The sequence below is a fragment of the Panthera leo genome, chromosome B3 (assembly GCF_018350215.1).
Source record: "Panthera leo isolate Ple1 chromosome B3, P.leo_Ple1_pat1.1, whole genome shotgun sequence".
Lineage (NCBI taxonomy): Eukaryota > Metazoa > Chordata > Mammalia > Carnivora > Felidae > Panthera > Panthera leo.
Window position 1 is genome coordinate 66,914,665 of NC_056684.1, and position 17,440 is coordinate 66,932,104.

The window sequence follows — 17,440 nt, forward strand, 5'->3', positions numbered from 1 at the left end:
TTATTCAATAAGAATTTGGATATATAGATTTGAGCTTAATAGAGATATTTTTTCCTTGGAGTTAATTATCAGATAAGTGATAACTGAAGTTTTATCCATAAATGAAATTACTTCGGGAATAAATGTAGAACAGAATATCCATGTCCAGTATATTTTTAAATGGTTAGGAACAGGGAGTCAATAAAAGGTTGCTCATTTTTTTTTACTTTTCATGGATATTAAAAGTACATATTAGTGGCCATATACTATCATTATTTCATAGAAGAAGAAGATTTTTCAAGTTATAAAAATATGGATGACATAATCTTAAAAAGAAGGATAATATAATAATACAAAATATTTACCATATCATCCCTTTTTAAAATTTTTTTAAGTTTATTTATTTATTTTGAGAGAAAATGTATGAGCAAGGGAGGGGCAGAGAGAGAGGGAGAGAGAGAGAATCTCAAGCAGGCTCTGTCAGTGTGGAGCCCAATGTAGGGCTCAAACTCATGACCATGAGATCATGACCTGACCCAAAATCAAGACTCAGATGTTCAACTGACTAAACCATCCAGGCTCCCCACCATATCACCCTTTATCACAAAATGATACCATTTGGAGACCAGCGTTTGGGAAACACTGGTACCAGAGAACAGCGAAGACCAAGGTCAGATGTCCCACTTGAAGATATGATCTTCAAGTGTTCATCAGAGGAGAGGAGCCCACAAAGGAGCTTGCTTCTAATGGAGAAGCATGAAGTAAAGCTAGGAAAATGTGGTATTTTAAAGCAAGGGAAACAAAATCTTTCAAGGAGTATATGGTCAAAAGTTCAGATATCACTAAAAGACCCAATAGGTTAATTAATAGATTACTGATGTCCTTCCTGAGTAAGAATAGCTTTATATAAAAATGACATGATATGAGGACTTCAGCTCAGAGCCAATTCAGGCAATGCAACATTTTGTTATGGCTCCTAAATTCAGGTCAATAAGCATTTGTTGAGCACTTAGCGTGCTCAAATCAATTTAAAAGATCCCCTAAGAGATTAAAATATTAACAAAAAAATATTTTCTGTCCTTAAGAAACTTGTTCTCTCGAAGAAAAGATGAAAAAATGAACATAAAAATCTATGGGATATCTCCAAAGAAAATATACACATGGCTAACAAGCACATGAAAAGATGCTCAACATCATTGTCATTTGGGAAATGCAAATCAAATCCACAATGAGATAATACTTCACATCCACTAGGATAGCTAGAATTAAAGCACACACACCCTCAGAAAATAAAAAATGTTGATGAACATGTAAACTGGAGTCCTAAAACACTGTTAGTGGGAGCATAAAGTGGTACAGCTTCTATGGAAAACAGTTTGACATTTTCCCAAACCTAGTAATTACACTTCTGAGTATATGCCTAAGAGAAATGAAAACAGGTATTCAAACAAAAACATGTATTTGGAAGTTCATAGCAGCTAAAAAGTGCAAATAATGCCAAATGTCTGTCAAACGACGAATGAAGAAACAAAATGTGGTATAGCCATACAATGGAATATAATTCAGTCATAAAAAGTATTGATATATGCAAGCTATAACATGGATGAATCTTGAAAACATGCTGCTAACTGAAATAATCTGGACAAAAGGCCACATGTTGTATGGTGATTCCATTGAAATGAAATATCCAGAAGAGGCAAATCCATACATACAGAAAGCAAGTTAGTGGTTTCCAGGGTGGGGGAATGACAGTTTAATGGGCACAGGGTTTTTTAGGGGGTGATGATGAAAATGTCTTGGAATTTGATAATCATGATGGTTGTAAATTTTGAATTTACTAAAAGCTACTAAATTACACACTTTAAAATGGTTAAAATGGTCAATTTTATGTTATATTAATTTTAACTCAAAATAAAAGTCTATGGAATACAATGTAATGAGCCATAAGAAAATTGCCAAGCACCGGGAGAGTATAAAGCAAGACAGAGTGATCAGTGTACTAAAGAAGGTGATGGTGTTCAAGTTGAGCCTTAGAGACTAACTAGAAGAAGAATAGTATTGGAAGCAGAGAGAACTCTTTCAGTGGGACAAGGGCAGCAAAATATAAGTCATGTTCAGAGTGCAGTTGACAGCCTCACTTAGTGGTCATAGGATAGGTGAAAACAGTAGTAAAAGAAAAAAAAAACAGGGGTTCATGTAGTTTGGAAAATCAAGTCTGCTCTCTGTTCTCTTCCTCCAGGGCACATTTCCTCTTGCCAATGAGCAGTGACAGGACATTCTTTGAGGCAGGTCTGAAATGCAGATGCTTGAAATGATCCCCACAGTAAATGTCTGGACGTTCTTTCTATGCCCTTCCTCCTCATCTTTCTTTTTTTATCGTGAGCAGATTTAGGATAAACAAGACAATTAATCACGTAAAGCTCTTGATGCAGTGAAAAAACTAGGTCCTATCCTCCCACACAGGTTCTTTGCTGGGTATTAAATTCTTAAGCACTGGCAAGTAGCATCAGCCTCCCTGTTGTGTATAGTTTTGTTAGTTATAAAACTCAAAACAGCCACAAGCTAACATACTCGTCATTTTCCTTCACATGGTTTCAGAGTATAAATAGGCCAAGACATTTTAACCATCTACTTCATTTATTTAAGTCACGGCAGGGGATATAGACACCTTAAGTCCAGAAAACACTGGAGGGAATACAATATTTAAGAGCTACAGGCTTATGAGATGCATAGGATGGAAATTTAGCTCATAGTTAGAAAACACCTCATCAGTATACATGACACGCATCAATTTGAATGTTGCCTGAGAATGTCTCTAATCTTAAGCTGTTCTTTCTTCCTTACAGCACAAATTTCTAACACTTGGCCCTGCATCTCCATGATCATCATCATTAGAGTCATTGTCACTACATATCCATGAAAGATCTGCATGAGTGTAGACTAATTTGCCATCAGAATTTATATGAATGATATTATACCTCAGCAGCGGACAGACACTAAGGTGGCCCCCATGATCCTCACCTCCCGGTGTTCACATCTTTGTGTAATCTCCCTCTCCAGAGCATTGGCACGCCCTGTGATTGCTTCTAACCAATGGAATATGACAAAGATGATGGGATATACATGATTACATGTATATGATTACACTGTTGCATAGCATCACCTTTCTGGAGTCTCTCCCTCTATTGCTGACTTTGAAGAAACAAGCTGCCATGAATCCGATGGCTGTTTAGAAATGAATCTACCATCAACCTAAGTAGCATGGAAATAGATCCTTCCCCAGTCAGGCTCCTTGTGGTAAGAACCTAACGTTACCTAACACTGTGATTGCAGTTTTTTGAGACCCTAAACAAAGGACCCACCCAAGCCATGTTCTGACTCTTAGCCCATAGAATCTGTGGGAGATCATAAATGTGCATTGCTTTAAACCATTAAGTTTGTAATAATTTGTTATGTAGTATAGAAAGACAATCTCAAAGAAGTACATTGTTCAAACCAGATAAGGATATACACACAATTATTCAAACAATAAAATTAAGTAAGTAGAACTATGGGCTTTTTCACTCTCTGTGCAGGGAAGAAGGCATGAAACTTGATATTTTATTACCAATTAGAGAGGTTAGACAGAGAAATGTTTGTAAGTTCTCAATGTTAAGGAGACAGATAAGAGGGGTATCATATCGTGACATCCGTCCAGGTCATTTAAGTATTAGGAAAGTCCCTACGGCCCTAATTCTCCTCAATCCAAGAACAGAAATTCATCCTTCTTCATTTTTGCCTATGGCTTTAGGTTCTGGGTGTGTTTATGTTCCTAAGAAGGAGGACATTTTAAACTATCATCAATCCTTTTCACATACAGGCATACCTCAGTGATATTGTGGGTGTGGTGCCAGACCACAGCAATAAAACAATACTGTAATAAAGTGAGTCAAATGAAAGTTTTGGTTTCTCCATGCATATAAAACTATGTTTGAAGGTCCCTACCTGTCTCAGTCAGTGGAGCGTGTAAATCTTGATCTTGGGTTGTGGGTTTGACCCCCACATTGGGTGTAGACATTACTTTTGGGGGGAGGGGGACAGTCTTTTTTTTTTAATTTTATATGCTTTTTATGCTTTTAATTTTTTATTTGTAATGCTTATTTATTTTTGATAAAGATAGAGACAGAACATGAGCAGGGGAGGGGCAGAGAGAGGGAGACACAGAATCTGAAGCAGGCTCCAGGCTCTGAACTGTCACCACAAAGCCCAACGCAGGACTTGAACTCACGAACCATGAGATCATGACCTGAGCCGAAGTCGGACGCTTAACCAACTGAGCCACTCAAGTGCCCCAAGATTACTCTTAAAAAAGATAAAATCTCTTTTAAAAAATTATGTTTACACTATACTGTAGTCTATTAAGTGTGCAATAATAGCATTATGCATAAAAACATGTACATACCTTAATTAAAAATACAGTACTTTATTCCCCCCAAATGTTAACCATCATCTAAGCTTTCAGTAAATTGTAATCTTTTTGCTGGCAGAGGGTCTTGCCTGAGTGTTGATGGCTGCTAACTGACCAGAGTGGTGGTTGCCAAAGGCTGGGGTGGCTGTGGCAATTTCTTACAATAAGACAACAATGAAGTTGGCTGGATTGATTGACTCTTCCTTTCACAGATGATTTGTCTGCAGCCTGCAATGATGTTTGATAGCATTTTACCCAGAGCAGAATTTCTTTCCAAATTAAAGTCAGTACTCTCAAACCATGCGGCTGCCTTATCAACAAAGTTTATGTAACATTCTAAATGCTTTATTGGCATTTCAACAATCTTCACAGCGTCTTCACCAGGAGTAGATTCCATCTTAAGAAACCACTTTCTTTGCTCATCTATTAGAAGTAACTCCTGATCCACTGAAACTCTATCATGAGATTGTGGCAATTGAGTCATGTCGTCAGGCTGCACTTGTGGTTCTCTACTTCCTCCACTGAAGTATTGAATCCTCAAAGTCATCCAGGAGGATTGAAATCAACTTCTTGCAAATTCCTGTTAATGTTGACATTTTGACCTCTTCCCATGCATCATAAATGTTCTTAACGGCATCTAGAATAGTGAATCCTTTCCAGAAGATTTTTAATCTACTTTGCCCAGATCTACCAGGGTAGCTATATAGCTATGGTAGCTATAGCTTTAGGAAATATATTTCTTAAATAATAAGACTTAAATGTAAAAATTACTGGGCACCTGGGTGGCTCAGTCGGTTAAGTGTCCGACTTGGGCTCAGGTCATGATCTCACAGCTTGTGGGTTCAAGCCCTGCCTTGGGCTCTGTGCTGACAGCTCAGAGCCTGGATCCTGTTTTGGATTCTGTGTCTCCCTCTCTGTCTGCCCCTCCCCTGCTCATGCTCTGTCTCTCACTCTCTCTCAAAACTAAACATTAAGGGGCGCCTGGGTGGCTCAGTCGGTTAAATGGCCGACTTCGGCTCAGGTCATGATCTCACGGTCCGTGGGTTCGAGCCCCGCGTCAGGCTCTGTGCTGAAAGCTCAGAGCCTGGAGCCTGTTTCAGATTCTGTGTCTCCCTCTCTCTGACCCTCCCCCATTCATGCTCTGTCTCTCTCTGTCTCAAAAATAAATAAATGTTAAAAAAAATTAATAAAAAAAAATAAACATTAAAAAGTAAAAAAAAAAAAAAAAAAAGTAAAAATCACTCCTTGATCCATGGGCTGCAGAGTGGATATTGTTAGCAGGTGTGAATGCAACATGAATCTCATTGTACAAGCCCATCAGAGCTCTTGGATGACCAGATACATTATCAATGAGCGGTAATACTCTAAAAGAAATCCTTTTTTTTCTGAGCAGTAGGTCTCAACAGTGGGCTTAAAATATTCAGCAAACCATGTTGTAAACAGATGTGCTGTCATTCAGGCTTTGGCGTTCCATTAATAAGCACAGGCAGAGTAGATTAAGCATAATTCTTTACGGCCCTAGGATGTCTGGAATGGCAAATGAGCAGTGGCTTCAACTTAAAGTCACCAGCTGCATTACCTCCTAAAAGGGAGTCAGCTTGCCCTCTGAAACTTTGAAGCCAGGTATTGACTTCTTTCCAGCTGTGAAAGTACTAGATAGCATCTTCTTCCAGTAGAGGGCTGTTTCATCCACACTGAAATATGTATTATTATACTGTTATTTAGTATAGCTTCCTTCATTAATGATCTTAGCTAGTTATTCTGGGTGAATGCTGCAGGCTTCTACATCAGCACTTGCTGCTTCACCTTGTACCCTTACGTCATGGCAATGGTTTCATTCCTCAAACCTCAGGAACCAATCTCTGTTAGTTTCCAACTTTTCTTCTACATCTTCTTCACCTCTTCTAGCCTTCATAGAATTGAAGAGAGTTAGGGCCTTACTCTAAAGTAGGCTTTGCCTTACGGAATTATTGTGGTTTCCCTGGTTTGATCTTCTATCCAGACCATTAAAACTTTCTCCATAGCAGCAGTAAGGCTGTTTTCATGTGTTCACTGGAGCAGCGCCTTTCATTTCCTTCAAGAACATTTCCTTTGCATTCACAACTTAGCTGTGTGGTGCAAGAAGCCTAGCTTTTGGCCTATCTCAGTTTTCTATGTGCCCTTCTCACTAAGCTTAATCATTTCTAGATTTTGATTTAAAGTGAGAGACATGTGACTCTTCTTTTTACTTGAACATTCAGAGGCCATTGTAGGGCTATTAATTGGCCTACTTTCAATATTTTGTGTCTCAGGGAATATGGAAACCTGAGGAGAGATGGGAATGGCCAGTGAGTGGAGTTGCTAAGAACATGCACTTTTACTAAGTTTGCCATTTTATATGGGGGCGGTTTGCAATGACCCCAAAACAATTACAATAGCGACATCAAAGATCACTGATCACGGATCTCCCTAGCAAATATAATAATAATGGCAATGTTTGAAATATAGCAAGAATGATCAATATGTGACACAGAGACACAAAGTGAATAACGCTGTTGGAAAACTGATGCCCATAGACTTGCTTGATTGCTTGATGCAGGGAACCACAAACCTTGAATCTGTAAAAACAAACAAACAAACAAACAAAACAAACAAAAACCACACACAATATATGCAAAGTGCAATAAATCGAAGCACAGTAAGATGAGGTATGTCTGTATCGAGAATGAAAATTTATATGAGTGGAGAGAAGCATGAGAACTCTGTGAGGCCAGTTCTATCCTTTTAAGTCTCTGCCCTTAATCCAGGCAAACTTTCTAAGACCCTCATAAAAGCAACACCCCCAAGGATGCTCCAGGTTTTCAGACCTGGATGTTGAGCCATCCACTTCAACCTCCTCCCTTCCTCATTGTGTATCACTGGTTAATGTCTCTGCCTTCCAGTTGATGTGTTGATTGACTACTTTGTATTTTCCCCACCTCCAAGCATGACTCCACTGTGACCCTTATCTTTCCTTCCATTGATTCTGATACTCCAAGGATGGATTTCTAGATAACACAACCTAGCACTTTCCCTGGTAACAGTGAACCATTCTTCTAGCCAGCATCTCACCTGGGCAAAGTCCATCCCTACAAACAAGACTGAGACAGGCATCTGAAAAGAGAGGGAAAAGGTGCTCAGGAAGAAGGAAAGACCATGAAAACAATTTTACCTAACAGAATTTTGCATAATGCTATTAAGTTATCTACACAAGCTGACATTCAAACTTACTTGAACTTGGTCATACTCTTCTGTACTGTCTAGGACTCAGTAGTGGTATCTGTGGAAATTAATGAGCATAGAAAATTCTCTCTTTCTCCTAATTACTTTCAACATTTATTAAATTATTGTATGTAACTTTTATTAATTCTTGTATTCAAGTCACTTTGCAAAGTACTGTTAGTAACCCCAAAATGAATACATATTGTCTCTTTTGCTGAGTTGCAAGAGGGGAGAACATAATTTAAATAAGTACAATGCAAGGCAGAAAAATAATGTTATGATAGAGTCAGAAGGAGACAAAAGGGAAAGATTATATAGACTGGAGTAATCAAGAAAGCATGGAGAAAGGAGTTAAAACAGTAGGTCAGTGAGCCATTCCTTTCTCAAATACCATGGGGGTGATTCCAGAAAAAGGAAGTAGGGAGCGACTCAGTTTAATATCCTTGTAAATATGATAACTAGAATTCTTGGAAAATAGAGTAATGATGCAGCATGTCAGAGTGCTTAGGGTAAACAAGTAAACAAGCCTATACAACCTATGGGTTTATGATGCATAACTCTGCAGAATGTGACATAAGCCATACTACTCTCTGGAGCATGAGGCAGAGATGTTTCCTAACTTAAATGCTCCCCATTGTGTGAGGCAACCTCCAGTCCTCATTAGAGACCTCATCTATTATTCTGAGACAAAGAGCACATGTACACCAAAAAAAAAAAAAAAAAAAAGGATGTGGGAAGTCATCTGGGGTGTGCCAGCCTTCTCTCTGCACTGTCTATACCTTTTGAGTGCTTATATTCTTAGAGTTGGTTGGAAAGCTTGATACCAGGTAAGATATCCAATTTATATGTATCTGATTTGACAATCTGATCGTTAGTGTTAGCTCAGTCTTCAGGAAAAGGTAGAATTTGAAATGAGCTTATAGAGGTGTTTAGGATTTTAAAAGGCAGAAATGAAGCAGCTGATATTTTAAGCTGAGGAAAAAAAAAAAAAAAAAACAGGCACAGAGGTAAAAAAACAAGAAACCACAGGATATATTTGGGTCATAATACATGTCCTAGTTTGGCTATAGAGTATACAACATATCTAAGGGACAATCATGGATGATAAAGCTTGAAAAGTAAGTTGAGGACTCAGAATTCCAGGCTGAGAACTTACACTTAATTCTGTAGGAAATGAGAAGCCACTAAAGGTTTTTTATGAAGAAAATAACAGAATCACAACATAGCTGCATGTAGCTTCCCAGCAGCTTTATGCAGGTTGCTTTGGAGCAGGAAGAAATTACCAGATTGAAGCAGGAAAAGGCTTAGTTAAGTGATTCTCAAATGAGGTCCATGAACTCAGGTGGATCTACAGGTTCAAACTGAAGTTTTTTTGAGGATTTTGTTATTGTTGTTATTTGTTTGCTTTTTTTTTTCTTTTTTAACATTAAAAAAATGTGTATTCATTTTGATGATAATTTTGAAATGCAATTCAGGATCAGCTAGGTGAGCATATTATAATTGAATATTGCCACAAATTTCAGTGCTTATGCCTTCCTTCTGTTTATCTTTGTGTTGGCACTAATTATAATTTAAATTGTCATGGACTAATAAGAAAAAAAATAAAAGGATCTTCAAATTTAAACATATTCATGCCAAGGAAAGGGCAATTTTTTTTCACTAATTTGAATGTTTAAAAAAAAAGAAAGAAAGAAATGGGAGAGCTATGTTATCACAAAGTATCTGGCAGTACATACTGAACTTCAAAGACCTTGAATGAATATTTTCCTTTGCCTCTCCAGACTACTCTGTCTACCTTTCTCCACTCTGTTCTTTGCCTATAACCTTCATTCCCAGGCTTCTGTGCCCTCTGCCTTCTGGTTGGGGTCAGCAAATGGGAGTTGATAGCAGGAGGTTGAAGACTGGGAAGAGTAAGGTCAGAGTATTTATTTTGATGGCTTCCTCCCTGCTGGGTTCCTACAAATTGATTGTATCCTTCTAACAAAGAGCATAGCTTCTCTAAGTCATTCTGCTGGTGTAACTGTAGCCACACTCCAGGCTCTGATTATTGCTCCTTCATTTGCCTCTACAGTCTCACCTGTGATAATAGCTCTTCACTATTGCTATACTCAACCCTGTCTTTACCTTGTATATTTCCTTTATTAAACCCTCTTCAAATGCTCCTGAAATAAATGCCTTTCATTTTCTGCCATGATCTGTCTGATACAATGAATCTCAATGGTCATTACAATGTTTGTATTGCAAACATCAATTTGGTTTCAGCAAAGCAACATTATCTGTTACATTAAAAGAAATGTGTTACTCTGAATCTTACTGGTTTTATAGTTTCACTTGTATTTAATTTATAAATTTGGTTTTGTTTATAGTTGTATCTGAGCTTTAATCATAAGAAGCACACATCTAATTTATGTTTGTATATATTTAAGTAAATGAATAATTATACTAATAATGTCAATCAACATTAAGGAGGTCCTTGAATTCTATTCTCCTTTAAAAAAAAAAGGCCATATATCATTTGAATTTGAGAATCACTAGCCTAGCTTATTGCTTCCAACATAGCTTCCAAAACATCTCTAAAAAGCACATAAAAGTTGTCAGAGTGTGAAATGGACAATTGATAGTGAATGCATACTGAAAGCCAAGAACTTCATAAAGCCCATTATGACTCCAGAAGCCATGGCTGAAAACAATTGCACGTTCTCCCACCCCCAAAGGGCTCTAAGAAGGCCTGCATGAACCACTATGGCTTTTCATGTATGCTAATCTTTAAACTCCATATTGGAAAACTGTGTTCTGAAAGTCTTCTTACTTAAACTAGTAAGTTTATGCCTCAACATACCTCTCTTTGCCAAACATATAGCAAGTATGGAATGATTAAAAAAAAAAAACATACTTTTTAAAAAGCAAGCATCTCTGTAAACCAGAATTCATAGTGGTGGGTGAGTGGGGCTGAATCTCCTGGCTAGCTGGGCATCACACCCAGACTGGCAGCAGGTAGGTCAGCTGCAGAAGCATAAGGTACTCCAGGTGAAGAACCAGAGTCAGCTACCCTACTTGCAGCCAGAGGTTAGGGGAAACTTCTGATGATTACTGCCTGGGGCTAAAGAAGGCCTAGGGCTGAGGGCACTGGGAATGTAGAGACCAGCCTTATAATAAGAACTGAAACCTGCAAGCTAGCTTGGTGACTTGTCTTCAATACCTCAAATTTCAAAATAGGATAGGAACTTTAAACCATCATTTTATAACCTGGTTCTGGAATACAGGCTGGAGTAGGGGACAGAGAGGCATGTGGTAGATCAGTTAAGGCTAAATTATGTCTCAGTAACAAATAAACCCAAAATATCAGCAGATTTAGAAAATAAAGTTTTATTTCATGTTCACATCACAGTCTGTTGCAGGTCAGGTGGCTCTCCTAGGCAGCTGCCTTTCAACAGTGACTAGGCATCTGGGACGATTCTATCTAGTATCTCTGCCAATCCAGTGTTCTTTATACCCACTGATAAGCTACAAGATATGGCTATTCCACATACGCCCTTAACTTTCTTTTGGATTTAGGAGCAATACATGTTTCTACCATTCATAGCTCGTTTGCCAGAACTAGTATCATAACCCCAAAGTAAATATAAGGAAGGCATACAATGTAGGGGAGAACATGAATATGTTCTGAGCAGGATCCACGTAGATGAGTCCTCAAATTTTCTAGAGAAGAAGGGAGTCAGTCAAAAGTGAGAGAGAGAATGAACAAGCTCTTATTCAAAGTAAACTTGTAAACAAATGTTTCCAAAGATATGAAGAAATCTACCTAAGAAAGGAACCATAAAACAACAATCAGAACATGAATTTGCTTCATGGGAAATTAATTTTATAGAAAAGAGAATTGGACTTCATAATAAGTATATTTTGTATGCTCATGGAGATAAGTGGGTTAATAACTTCTATTTAGAAATTAATTATAAAAAGAAGAAATCATTAATATCAAAGACGACCCATTAGAAATATAGCTGTTACAGGGCACCGGGTAGCTTAGTCAGTTGAGTGTCCAACTTCCGCTCAGGTCATGATCTCAAAGATTGTGAGTTTGGTGCATATGTGCACACACACTTTCTCTGTCTCTCAAAAATAAATGAACATTAAAAAGTTTTTTAATTGAAAAAATATATGTAGCTGTCAAAATAAAAAATACAATGGGTAGATGAAACTAAATTAGATATGATTGAAGAAAGAATTAGCAATAGCAGAAAAAGGAGTAAAGAAGCCACTCAGGATTCCAGAGACAATGACGTTTTTTAAACAGGAAGAGCAATTTTGAGACTGTAAGACAAATTGAGAAACTCTCACATTCATCTAATAAAAATCCCAGAAGAATAAAATAGAGATAATGGAAGGGAAGAAACATTTGAAGAGATATTTTCTGGGAATTTTCCAGAATTGAAGAAAAACATGAAATACAGAATGTACTCCAAATTATAAGAAAAAACTCCCACATCAAAACCCGTGGTAAGCTGTAAAGTATCAAAAAATTTTAAAAGACATCTTAAAATCTACTATAGAAAAGATTTTACATACAAAGGAATGAAACTAGACCAGCAAAGATATCTCATCTAAATCAACAGAAACCAGAAAACTATGGACCAATATCTTTAAAAGTTGAGGGGAAAAAAGATGTCAACTTAGAATTTTACATCTGCTTAAATTATAACTTCAGAATGAAGGCAAAAAAAAAGGAAATAAATATATTATCCGACCTAGAGTTTGCCACACAGAGATTTTAAGCATAAATATTAAGGGATGAACTTCAGCAAAAAAGAGAAGTGAACCACAAAGAAACATACATGCTACAAAATGTGTGAGGACAAAAATCAGTAACATTTTAGTTCGGAAATATAACACTAGCCATTTAAAAGGAATGATAACTAATAATTTATGTTTAAAAGGCAAAAATAAAACTTTATAATGCCGTAATAAATAGGAGAGAAGGTTCAAGAGGAGTTGAAAGATACTAAAAGCCTTATCATTATCACCCTCTATTGCTTGGGATTTCAGTATTAGAAAGTATTAGGTGGGTCAAAAAGGCTCAGGAATGATAGGTAGATCATGCCTATCTCCAAGTAGGTAGCTATGATTGGCTTTGATAAAATACAATTTTTTTGTACCTTGGTGTATTCCCTTCGTCCCATTTATTTAAAGTGTTGAAAGAGAATAGTGTCTGATCTGGGTCTTCAACATTAGAATCTTTTATGTTTTCTATTAGTCTGAGTGAGCATATTTTAACTATTCACAGAAGGTATTAATGTTTTTGAGATTGCAGAGAGGTGTCATATTTCTGAATTCCGATGGGGAGGTGCCCAATTCTCCCCATGAACCACAAGATTACACACACACACACACACACACACACACACACACACACACACACAGAATTATAATGGACTTTCACTTATGTTACCAGGTTGCTGTAGTTCAAAAGCATTGTAACAAACTGCATGAAGTATTCCAATTGCTTCAGAATGGCATCTTACTTGAAATTAAATTTGCCATCTGCAAGTGGTAAAAATGCAAAGAATCTGATAGGTTTCCCAGTTAGAATTAGCTTGTGAGAAAAAACAACAACAACAATGTTTTGTGTTCAGGAAAAATAGAAGATGCTATGCTATATCCATCATTTTGAGCATTAGACACTATAATTGTTTGGGGTCAGTGACAGTCATATCAAACTTTAGATATTTGGGTCTTTTTCTCTGTCTGAAATGGTTTTGGTAATAACGGAGTAAAAATTTTAGGAACGTTGACATGTAATTTGTGTTTGATGGCAGAACAAAGCAATTGTAATAAATTCATCTATAGCTCATTACTGTAAGCAGCAAATAAGTCTGTTGCTTAGTGATAATGATCATAAGACAGAAACAAGCAGAAGAATTTTATTGCAGAGAAGTGTTCATTACATAAAATTTGTTATAACAAGATCATTCTTTCATAGAGAAACTCACTGAATGGAATAGGCTTTGTTATTCAGAAAACCTTCTGTAATGCAATTTGTACAGTAACTATTTTTACTTTTTAAATCATATTTTAAAGCCAAATCATATGAAATAAATGGTCAGTTTCTTATAGCTCTGGGATCTGTGTCACCAGAAAAATGCAAAAAGTAATAAATTATTGAGTACATCAAAAGAACAGAGAACTCACGCAGTGAAAATGTAAAACATATGAGAAGTATGGTTTCAAAGAAGATCATGACTTACAAAAGCTTGGAATTTCTGAACTGACTTCTTTTTTTTTTAAGTTTATTTATTTTGAGAGAGAGAGGGAAGAGCAGAGAGGGGGAGAGAGAGAATTCCAAGCAGACTCCATACTATCAGCACAGAGCCCAACGTGGGGCTCGATCCCACAAACCGTGAGATCATGACCTGAGCTGAAATCAAGAGTTGGTCACTTAACCGACTGAGCCACTCAGACACCCCTAAATTGGCTTCTTGAAGTAAAAACAACAACAACAACAACAACAACAACAACAACAACAACAACAAAAACAAGCGTATTTCAGCTGATTTTTTTACTAACATGGATTTGAATTGATTTTCAAGAACCTATGTAATTAACTTTGTTTCAGAGCCATAGACGTGGCTTCTATTAGTTTTCACTATTTAAATTCCATACTTTCTGGGAACCAAAATTCCTCACCATGTAGGAAGTGAGAAAACTTCATTTTATTTACCATGACTCACTTCAAGCCATTTTGACAAAGTTGAGCTACTTCTAGCCTTCTACCAACTAACTCCCAGTAAAAGGAGCATCCGTGAGACCACCAGTGTTTATCCTTAATGAATAAGCAACCAAGTTGTTACTTGTTACTCTAAGGTATGGGGTAAGTAGCAGAAAACAAGTAAGACTGAAACTAAGAGAGAGGCTGTGTCTGAGTACCAGAAGTTGAGCAAAGTTGGAACTCTATATCACAAGTTTACAGGAAGGAAAAGTCAGGCATTCAATGTTGTACCAAGCTCAATATGCAACAAAAATATGCAGAACAACACGAGGGGAGATGGATCCTGTGGTTTAGGGGGATTGTCTTCCATATTCTTTATCTTTCTATTATGGTACAAAGTAATCACAGGGTAGAAATAGAAAAGAAATAACAAAAAGAAAAGCTTTACATACATGAAAAGTTAAGTAGAAAGCGACAGTTTGCAGTTAAATGTTAAATGAATGGTAATAACATGTATAACTGAGCCTATGCAATTTTTAAGAAAGGTGGAACGTCTGTTCACTTGTCCCATTTTAAGTTCATGTAGGCATCACGTTTAGGCCAAAATTACAGTCAACAGACCTTTCAGCTCTTATCTTTCCAGAGTCAGTTTACCATCGCAGCTGCTATAGATTTACCTAGCGTGTAATTTTCTGATATTTTACTGAATGTATTACATCTGATTATATGTTGTTTTTAAAATAGCCTGGTAAAACTGAACATATAATTCTAAATAAAGAGTCATCATTAGCAGCTTTCATTACAGAATGTAAGAACAATGGGAAAGCATGTTGATAATACACAGCAAATTCACCTCTGAGACATGATTTTCTGTCTTTGTGTGATCAAAAGCAAAACAAGCCTACTGATATTAATATAGGCCATTTTTCTAACTCTGCCTTCAGCTATTTCAACCTTGAGCTTCCCATTTTCAGAGACACTGGGTCTTAAGGGACATGTTGTATTTTAAACTACTATGTCAAATTGATCAATTTAAAAATACATCTATGATGCACATCTCAAGCAAAATCCATTAAAAAATGGACAGTGTTTGTTGGAAACTAGACAAACAACCCCACTAGAATAACATTTTGGGTTAAATTTAAAAGCATTGAGACTTGAGACTTGAGATTAGGTGAAACTTTTCTAACTTTTTAAAGTTCATAAAAAAGAAATAAAAGAAAATCTCTTTCTTTCTCTCGCTTGTCTACTATGACTAGTATTTCCATTTTAACTAGGAAAAAATGTTTGTACCATTGTCTTCTGTACCATTGTCTTCTAATTCAAGTAAATATTCAAAATAATATTATCCACATTATTCAGTGTTAGGCAATACCTGGGCATTTTACTAAGGAAACAGAGGATTTCTGCCCTCAGGCCCTTCAATTGCCTGTGAGTTAATAAGTATTCACAAAGAGATTTGAAAAGGAAACCCAAAATTCCTGCTTATTATAATGTGAGTGATGGTGCTAATCCTGGTAAAAAATACAGAAGTAGTTTGCTTTGGAAGTCGCATCTCTCCCTATTGGCCCCAACATTCCAGGGTTCTTCACATCAACCCTCTTCCTCTACACATAGTAGTGACAATTTTAACCCAGGTAGAAGATGTATGCATGCCAAATATGTTAGAGAGATAAAGGATTGTCAACAGGTTTTTAGCAGATACTACTTAGGGGTAATCATTCAAAATAAAACGTCTGTGTGGCTGGGTTGGGATGCTTCAGAGAGGATTTCTACAACATCTTGAATTATTGTCCTGACCCTTTCAAAAAGCATTTAATCATTCAGAAAAAAAAAATATTGATGGCACTAACTGTATTTACTAGTTAGAGGGCATCTAGTTTAGTCCTCTGATTCTACACAATGAACCACACTCACACAACCATTTTATGACAATTCTCTGCTTTTAAAGGATGTTCGATGCTGAGTGCCAGAACTGGCATCCAAATACCTCACATTCTACGTTCAAAGAAATGCCAGCTGCATCTTCCCTCTAGGGCTTATAGAAAGACACTCTCTCAATATTAACAAAAAAGACCACTTCCATATCACCACCACCACTATAAGCACTCTGATTAATATAATAAAAAGACCGGATATGGGAATTAAGGCATGGATTTCCTGGGAAGTGTGAGGGTTATGAAGTTGAAAATCAAGGAAGGAAAGAGATGGAGTAATTCTTGCCAAAGTAGAGAGAAGAAGTCTCTAGGAGAATTATTTTCAGTGACTGTCTGAGCAGTCCTGTCCCCCATTGAGTTGGCAACTACTGATAAGATATTTAAAAGTTTCCAGGATACTAGGCTAGCAGAATGTTTGAGGCTGAGTGTGGATGAAGGGCCAGAGGAAGATGGTATTTGAGAAAAGTCAGTGAAACAGTCCACATTCCACTATTAGGTATAGGTAATTCATGATTCCCTATATATCCCTGAATAGAATGGCCATGCTTGAGCTGTCTTCCTGGGATCAACCCATCTCCAAGAACACTGACTACTAACTAAGGGGACTCCAGCAGTAAGAAGCTGGATGTCTTGTGAGAAGGGTTGAGGCTAGAGTGAAAACATTAAAGCTAACCTGGATCTCCCATTCCAGGAGATTATGGAGGGGGCATTCCTGGGACTTTCAGAAGAACCAAAGGTGGATGATGGACAGTCATCATTAAACAGAGAATAGGTTTGTTGAAGGAAAAATCAGAAAAGAACCCATGTACATCAGAACACAATTCCGTTTGGGCTGCTAGTATAGAATACCATGTCCTGGGTAGCTCAAACAACAACAACAACAAATTTATTTCTTATAGTTCTGGAGGCTTGGGAAATCTGAGTTCAGTGTGCAAGCATGGTTGGGCTCTGTTGAGGGGCCCCTTTCCTGATTTAAAGGTGGCCACCTTCTTTCTCCCTGTATCCTGACATGCAGCGAGAGCTAGCTCTCTGGTCTCTTCTTATCTCAACATGAAGACTCTACCCTCACGACCTCATCTAGACCTAATTACCTCTCAAAGGCTCTACCTCCAAATACCATCATAGTGGAGTTAT